Genomic DNA, 7597 nt, shown 5'->3' on the forward strand with positions numbered 1-7597 from the left:
AGACTGTGTCTTCAGAGGCTCACTGACTGCCCTGCTGTCAATTGTGGACAGGCAGAGTGGATGCAGAGTACCCTCAGTGAGGAGGGTATGACTACAACACTTAGCACTCACTCGGGATGGAGCTCCTTCTCCCCCATGCCATCTACCACTTTAGAGCACATCAGGCTATGTGATATTTGTAAAAATGACCTTTCTTAGCAACCCAGTGCACTGAACCCATGGTGGGGCTTTGAGGGGCTTCTAAGGTTTCAAAAGTACCCCATGAGTGATCAGTATTGTAATTATTACTGACTCAAGGGGGATGAGGCCTCTGAAATCACAATGACCACATCCTGCTACACCCCTCATATCCTTTTTGAGTTCTCTCCAACCCTAACTCTACTTTGCCTGAGAACATGATCCTCCAGAGCCCAAGCGAGTATGGCCTTAGGCCGTATCTTGAGCAATCTTAATACTTTATAAAATTCAATTCTATTTCCTTCTACTGACCTGCAGAACTTTTACATACATCATTTGAGGATTAATTATGAAATTTAGGAAGATGTCCAGGTAAACAGATATGCTGTCTTTGAAAACCTCAGTAGTGAGAAGTGAAGTAATTTTTCTCTGGTGGAATTATTAGTGGAGCTATTATTTTTGTGTATGTAGTGTTAATTTTTCATCACAAATAGTAGAGCACCAACCTTCTGGAAATTCAAGCTAGTTTTAAGGAAATGGAGTAAGATTTAGGACTACATGTATCACTACATCTTAGATTCAGCAATTAAAACAGTTTATTTTGGGATACATTGTATAAGAGAGTACTTTGTTCTTCTCTAATGAGAGATACTTATTTTATCAAAAGATATCAAATTCATTATTTCTGCCTCTTGGAGCCTGGGGAGGCCCATGAGAACAGGGCTTCTGAAACAGCAAACATGTCTGCAAGGCTGTGCCCTGAGGCTACTTTTGCTAGAAGCGGCATCTCTGAACCAGAGGGAGCACAACTGTTCTTGAAATTGAAGGTGTTTATGCCTGAGATGAAACTGAATTTTATTTGGGAAAGATATGTACTTATATGTGCAAAGAACAACACAGTGGCCCTGGCCGCAAATCAAACAAAACCAGAGTCATCTGGGGAAAGGTAACTTGTGCCCAAGGAAAGAACAGCGTGATTTGTGCCAAGTTCCAAAGTAACCCTCCTGCTAAGGCCATTGGGCACAGAATCCATGTGATGCAGTACCACTGGAGGATTCAAATTCATTGAAAAGTAAATAAATACAATTTTAGATTTGTTCATTTGAAAAAACATGTGGGTATCTAATTTCTATGTGTTGGCAGGGCCAAATAGTGAAACAAGGATCTTCAAGGCGAAGGCAGCATGTTAGGCTCCCTCCTTCTGACCTGCCCTTGGCAGCACATAGGCAACCTGTCTACAAGGTCCTTCCACTTGCTGCCTGTTCCACTGTCCCAGGGGGTCATTGATGGGTGTCTTATTTTTTATTTTATTTTATTTTTTTAGACAAGGTCTCACTCTGTAGCCCAGGTTGGAGTGCAGCGGCACGATCAGAGTTAGTATGGGATGAACTGTTGGGGAGAGGGCTGGACAATAGGACTGGACTAAGAGATCTTAGTCCTTACTAAGGAGTGTAGGCCGCAGTGGACATCTGTTGTGCAGCTCAACAAGAAGCAAGGACCAACTCTTCGTTCTCTGAGGTGAATTTTCAGGAGTGACGGGGGAGATGTTCTGAGGACATCCTGAAACCACACCATAGGTGCCTCTGTAACCAAGTGGAGAGAGGCCCTTGGTTATAGAGTTGGGGGAACCTGGATGCCTCTGGTACACAAAGAACCCTGCAGTGGGGGCTTAACTTCCATCCTTGGGAAGGTCCCCACCTACCTTCCTGGTCTTGAGGGATTCTCAGATGGAGGCCTGCCTGCAAGTGGCTCCTCCATTGGGTTCTGTTAGGAGGGAGGGATGGATTGATGGAAACTGAGTGGAAGTGTTGTTGAAAACTTTTGTTTTGGCTAAAAATAAACGATTGGACTTGAATGCTGCTTGGAAATCATTCTTCGTTTCGCCAGTCAGCTTTCCTCCTGTTCTTCACGGTAGTCACCTTAATATTTATTCTTCACCAAACTCCCAATCCAATTCCTCCACCATCACTTTAAGCAGCCACTCATTCCTTTTTACCTTTCAGAAAAAATAAAAGCCTCTTCCTGCCACCAGACGTACAAACTTGCTAGCTCCACCCCATTCTCCTCTTTTTGTTGTGATGGAAGGAGTGTCCCTCCTCCTCTCCAGAGTGAATCCCTGCACCTGCACTCTGTGCTCTTTCTCCTCTAGCTTCTCCCTTTCTATAACCTTCTCTTTCTCTAGTTCTCCTGCCCCTGTCTTTCATTTCATTGTTTTAAGCATGCTTAAGTGTTGCCCATCTTCAACCAGCAAACTAAGCAACCAACCAACCACTTCTTACATGGAAAAACAGGTATTCTTATTCCTGGTTAGTAGCATGTAAGTTGGTGCAACTTTTTGGAAAGCAAATTGGCAACACTTAATGAAATTTAAATGTCCATGCCCTTTGATCCAGCAGTTCCACTTCTATGAATGCATTTTAGAAGTGCATTTGCACACACTGAGACACGGCTGAGAACGTTCACTGTGGCATTGTAACAAACAGCGTAAATATCCATCAGCACGGGTTTGGATTGTCATGTTGCTATGAAATAGAACGTGGTTGAGCTGGATATTACCTGTGTGTGTTATTCAATGGTATTCAGAGAAACAGAACCAATAGAGATTCTCTCTGTCTCTCTCACGCACACGTGCACGCACGCACATCTGTCTATCTAAATTATAAATCCTCCACAGTGGAGGTCACTGGAGTACCATCAGCAGAGGAAGGGTCATCTCTCCCAGCTGTGTCAGGAGAAAACTAGATTACTTCCAATGTCCTGTGAGTCTAAATTTTTATATCATTAATATAACATTGTCAATAAAGTTTTAAAGCTTAATTTAGAAAAGAAGCATAGAATGTGCTTTGTCACTGAGGACACCCTGGTAGTACTGTCCCCCGGATGACATGAATCTCTCTGGGTTCCTGGCAACAAGCCACTGGGCACAGGGCTTCTACCCTGCCTAAGGAATTTCCATGGCTTGCTTCCTCTAGAACCCTGGAAGGGGGATCCTTGATCAGCTGGCCGGAGATTCATCTCCACTAAGAGGCTTCCTTCCCACAAAAGCCTCCAGTCACATCCTTGGTTAGGTTTTGCTGCCTCCTCTCAGTCTCAAAGTCTATAGCAAAAGGTAGAGCTGCAGGGGCTTCTTCTCCTGGAGCACAAGACAGGCTGCATGCAGGGGTGCCTGGTTTAAGCATATTTTTCTTGGGTGATGAGTGGCTTGGGAAGGACATGCATCATCTTGCTGCCCTTCTCTGCTAATTTAAGCTGCACTGTGCTTCTGGTGTTTGCATCAGCCCTTAATTTTGACAATACAAATAACTCTAGGGCAACACTGTCCAATGGACCTATCTGTGATGATGGAAATGTTCTGTAATATCTGTGCTGCCAAATATGGCAGTCAGTAGCCACATGTGGCTATCGAGCACGGGAAAGGTGGCAAGTATGACTGAGGAAGTGAGTTTTAAATTAAATTTAAATTCGTTTAAATTTAAGAACGCACATGCAGCTAGTGGCTGCCGTATTGGGTAGTGCAGCTCTAGGATCTTGAACAGAGTTAGTGTGGTCTTGGTTAAGCTCTAGCCTTGGAATGTTAAACTGATCTTCTTGAAATGTACTCTGATTCTTCAGCTGGAGAGCTAGTATTAACTATCTGTATTGCCTTTAAACCAACCAATTAATCCATCAACTAACCAGTTTACACCCCCTGCCCACTCTCTGACTTTCATGGCTTTCATAGTCATCTCTATGCTGATGCCTTCCAAATCCCAGATTCTCTGCTGAGATTCAGACCCAAATGCACAACCATGTGATGGACATCTGTCTACACTTGGATGTCCTACAGGTGACTCAGATTCAACCAGTTGAAATAAAATCGTTGTCTTCCCACTTTCTCCATACCTGCTTTTCTTCTACGAGCTCTAGCTCAGGAATGTCACCTCCATTCTCCCACTTGCTTGTGCTAGAAACCTGCAGCTTGGTCTTGACTTCCCCCCCTCTCTCATCCATCTCATTCAGTTTCCATGATCTATAAATTCTGCCTCCTAAATGATTCTTAAATTCTGCTGCTTCTCATCATCTCCACTGCCACTCCCCTGGTTCAAATCACTATTGGATATTTCTAAAATGCAAATCTGATCATATCCCTTCCCTGCTTAAATTACTTCAGTGACTCCCGATTTCTCCCAGGATAAAGACAAACCTTCTAACATGGTCCCTATATGATCTTCCCCTGGCATCTTTTACCTCCCCTTATCTTTGGCTGCTTCCTCCCCTTGCATTCTCTGTTCTAGGTTTACCCCAAATACATCACAGCATCTCTCATCTACGGGCCTTGACACCTCGTGCTTCCCAGCTGAGAACCCTCTCCTTGCCCACCTGCTTTGGCTTAATGATTGCTACCCATCTTTTAGGTGTCAGCATTTAGTGGTTACTATCTCTGTGGCCGTCTGGGCCACATGTTCCTCTCTGTGCCTCCATAGGACCCTGCAATTTCCAGCTCCTCCACATGACTATAGGTTCCTTGAAAGCAGAGCTTTATCTGCCTTGTCTACCACTGACACATAGTTGATGTTAAGCCTCCATAACAGAATCCTTAAATGGAGCATGTTTGGGGCAGGGCTTCTGGGGATCTTCTTCCTGTGACTTCTTCAGCTGCTTTCTGCACTCATGGAGATTTTCCTACATGCCAAATCCATGCTAGAGGGCCTGCGTGGTTCATGGAAAATGACAGCTGAAGCCCTGTCCTCCTGGTGCTGATCTCAAGAAGTAGTTCATTTGGAAAGAGCAAGAAGAGAGGCCTTTCTCCCTACACCTGAACATAGAGCCACTTGGTTAATCAGCATAAGTTCCCAGGGCAGCCTCAAACAAATTGGTGGAGTCTATGTAAGTTCACGGGATGGACAAGTCCATGTGAACAGACTACAAAATAGAAATTGCCAACACTCTCTCATATTGTGGTAGGATAAGCTTACAGCTATCAGGTGCAAGGTTTTAATTATTTAATTAATTATTTATTTATTTAGAGACGGAGTCTTGCCCTGTCACCCAGGCTGGAGTGCAGTGGTGTGATCTCTGCTCACTGCAACCTCCTCCTCCTGGGTTCAAGCGATTCTTCTGCCTCAGTCTCCCGAGTAGCTGGGACTACAGGTGCGTGCCCACCATGCCCAGCTAATTTTTGTATTCTTAGTAGTATCAGATAGAAGTGCTGGAGCCAAACAGTGTTTCACCATGTTGACCAGGCTGGTTTTGAACTCCTGACCTCATGATCTACCCGCCTTGGCCTCCCGAAGTGTTGGGATTACAGGCATAAGCCACCGCACCCGGCCTAATTTCTTATTCTTTAAAAAATATTTTTTGAGGGTCTCCTGTGTGCATCTGTTCTAGATGCATGTAGTTAGAGCTCAACACTCCAAAATGCACACAAGCAGCCATGTCTCTGGAAGTAACCGTCCCAGAGAGTGCAGGAGCCTTTTAAAGACTGTGCTCCTCTTAGAGTCATCTTATTTCCCAAAGTCAGAGAGGTTGAAGTGCAAAGAGTATGCATTTTGCTAAAAAGGAATATTTATAAAACTGAAAGTGTATTGCACCTCCTGATATTTTTATGAGTAAATGAAAGCAAAGTAGCCAGAGCTAAAGAAATGCCTTTAGTGAAGGCTCTACACGTGGAAGTCTGAGCAATTGCAGAGTGAGACCAAGAGTTCTCCTCCATTAGGATACTCCTCCTACAACTAGGAAGGGGCTGCTCTGATATTAACTAATGGGGCCAACATTGAACCTGGTGGTTTCCTGAGGATACAGGAGAGGAGACACAGAATTCCAGCACTAGAAAACACCAAAAAAAGGGGTCCAGATCAGGGAACGGTTTCTCAGTTACTGATGGACAATGGTTTAATCATTGTTCCAATGGGAAGAAGTACCCAAAGTTGGTGGTGGGGGCGGGAGTAGGGGAAGTAGGGAATCAATTGACTTCTGTAGTCACTCTGAGTGAGAGGGACAGGCAACTGGCCAGTGCCCCTCCCACTGCCCTCCTGGCAGAGAAGGAAAGAGAATGACTATTTCTCTGCCTTAGAGTTAAAGCACCAAGGGAAACATGAGAATGCTTGCGGGAAGTCAACTGCATTTGCTCTTTGTTGACTTGTTAACAAGGGTCACTTGGTGTCACACTCTCTTCCCATATTCCCATCCTCAGCATGAACACATATGTGGGAAATACTCTAGGATTTGCAGCCATTTTTGGGAAAGCTTGTCCATTCCACACCAGGCCCACATTCTGGGGGTGGGTTCCAGACCCACAATAGCTCCTTCCTCTGCACCCACAACTTGGCTGTCTGTGGTCACTGGTTTAAATTTTCCTTTATTCACATTTTGCCTCCCCAAATGGATTGTAATACCTTTGACGATGGGGAGTATACCTTGCACATCAGTGGTGCCTGCTTCGTATATAACAACACACACAGAGGTCATTAAAACGCTGAGTGAATCAGATAGAAGTGCTGGAGCCAAGGAGAGTAGTTCCTAATGTGTGTTAGGCACTCACAGCGCATGAAGAATAATGGGCTTGACTATTGTTCGTTCGTTCACTCTTTCATTCATTTGAATGTGTGGGAAATGCCCAGTCCATTGGGTCAGTAGAGAAGCCACTTGCAGTTCTTTGTGTTGGTTAGAAAGGCTCAAGGGATAGACCCTCTGCACTAACACCCCCACGTATCTGCATCTACTCTGTCTCCTTTCTATTTGTTATGACATTTTGGCTTAGAAAAGAAAAGATGAAACAAAGTTCAAATGAAGTTCATTGTGTGTTTCCTCACAGCTTACACTTGGCAATCCTCTAGGGAGGACTTTGGCTGAACCCAGTGAACAAGGAGGAAAAGAATCACAAATGTCTGGAGTTTGTTGACTAGAAAAATTCCCTGTGGTCTGACAGATTACCATTTCCCACCCAACCATTCTCATCAGAGAAACCAGTCCCATTTTCAACTGGCGTGGCTAGTTGAAAGTTCTGCATGTTTCCCCAGGTATCTAAATAATATGCTTTTGTATTGATTTTTCAGATTAGGCAGAAACTTTGACTTCCTCCTATGAAAGATGAAGATTGAGCACTTTTGTTCCCCTATTCTTCCAATGTAATTATATTGTATTTTTTTTATTAAGTAACTACTCAAAATTAACACTGTTATGATTATTATAAATGTTTTCCCCAGTGAGGCACACAGTGTACACTGAAAATACTTCCTTGGTTATACAACTTCTTTTTCTCCCTGGAGTTCAAAATTATCTTGTTTTGATATTTTTCTGTCCCTAATTCTCCTCCAACTCATTGCCAGGAGTGTTAATCTCCTCTTAATAGTTCAAACACATCAGGTAATCAACTGATTTTTTATTTTTAACACATCCCCTCTGGAGCCCACTGGCATCCTGCTCTGATGCGTCGTTCAGT

The sequence above is a fragment of the Rhinopithecus bieti genome, unplaced genomic scaffold (genome assembly GCF_001698545.2).
Source record: "Rhinopithecus bieti isolate Rb0 unplaced genomic scaffold, ASM169854v2 scaffold_17971, whole genome shotgun sequence".
Lineage (NCBI taxonomy): Eukaryota > Metazoa > Chordata > Mammalia > Primates > Cercopithecidae > Rhinopithecus > Rhinopithecus bieti.